Genomic DNA, 1,905 nt, shown 5'->3' on the forward strand with positions numbered 1-1,905 from the left:
ATAGGGAACTTTCGGGATAGCATTTGAAATGTAAATAAAGAAAATAATAATAATAATAATAATAATAGTAAAGAATAGCTAGTGAAATGAATATAACTTAAAAACTGTTGGCAATAGCCCAGAGAGAAAGCATGTACTCTTGTTTAGTGTTGATAGACATGTAAACTATCATAGTTGTAATGAAGAACATGATCAAAGGAGGTACCACAAAATTAAGACGTATGTATCATATAATACACATATATGGATAGATTAAAAAACTCCCCAAAATGCTCCTGTATTTGAAATTTTTGTGCTCACCTGGTTACAGCGTTTTGGTAAGCAGTAGGACCTTTAAGGGGTAGGCACCAACTCGACCAAAAGAGAAACAAGAGTTAACAAGCTATGCAGCAAGGTCCTCTTGTGGTTGCAGCATTCTATAATATCACCCCACCAGGAACCTGTGAGCCAAAATAAATTCTCTTTTTATTAAGTTGTTTCTTGTCAGGTATTCCATCAAACTAATTCAAAAGGTTGCTAATACAGAAACTAGCAGCAATACTTTTATTGCTACCTGTGATAAGCCTGGCTACATGGTCCTTAAGGCCTCAAAATACTTTTAAGGGGGTAGGTGAGTTTAGAGCTGTGGGATGGGCCCTAGAATGCCATATGCAGAGCTTAATGGACCAGAATGTTGATAGATGTGGGGTTGATTGAGGTCAATGAAGGCTGAGTTCTTGAAATTTCAGAGAACAAAGGATTCTCTTGGGATTGGTCTTGAGGCTCTCTTTCACACTGCATTCTAGCAAAGACTCTCACTACATTCTGACTATACTGAAACTCAAGCAACCCTAATCCAAAAGTAAATAATTTTTATAGATGAAATTTTGATGTACCATAATATTTAGGATATCGCATGGTTATGGGTCACTGAATTTACCAAGAGTTTGAGTGAGACAGATCAGATAGTGGAGAATACATGGAAATCAGGCTTAGTGGCAATTCAAGTTGAATGCAGAGTGAGCATAAACCAAGTGTCTATAATTATGAGAAAGATATGCGCCATTAATGAAAATCTTAGACTGAATGAGGACAATAGGAAAGGTGACATGAGAGCAAAACCCCACCCACCATGCACTCCATAGAATAATGCAAATTTGTTTGAAAGAGGAGAACCTTAATTGAGAATACAGCTTCAGGGCCTCCCTGCAGTCCCCAAGTTTAGCTAGGATTGCTACATGAAGGCCATTAGAGCTGTAGAGAAAAACAGTTAAATCGCAGCTTGAGCTGGCAGCAGAACTTCAAGAATGAAAGACACAAGAGTAAAAGTGTGTTGTAGGCTTGTGTCAAGATTTCAGAGAGTCATGGAGGCCAGGCAGTGTAATACAGATTTGGATTTCCTGCAAATATGCCCTCAGAGGCAACTGCATGCAGTTTTCAACATGAACCTTAAGTTGCAGTGGAGAACCTAGGATATTTGACATGCCAGAAACACAGGACACTCATGTAAAAAGGCTGAATAAAACCATTCCAAAAGGAAGGTGATGAGCACCAAAGCAAGAGCAGTCTAAGGGTAAGGCCAAACCGCTGGAGCCAGGTGGTACCTCTAGAATCCCACATACAGAATTGGACTGCCATTTTCTCAGCTGCTTTTCATTCTTGTTTTGCTCTTGACATTTCCTTGCTGTGGTTCTATTCCTTGCTTTTAGGATAGGAATGTTTATTCTGTGATATTATATGTTGTGTGCTCTATGCCTGACACTTTCTAAAATGGCGAAGGACATGAGACTAGATAGAACATAGAACTAGGGAAAAACAAATACTACTGTTCCTCTAAAGGAACAAAGCAATAAAATGACTCCTTGCATAGACTGTGGCAGTATGCACAGGGCCTGCACAGTTCTGGGCCATATAGAGTTCCAATGC

Source organism: Mus pahari, chromosome 13 (assembly GCF_900095145.1).
Source record: "Mus pahari chromosome 13, PAHARI_EIJ_v1.1, whole genome shotgun sequence".
Classification (NCBI taxonomy): domain Eukaryota; kingdom Metazoa; phylum Chordata; class Mammalia; order Rodentia; family Muridae; genus Mus; species Mus pahari.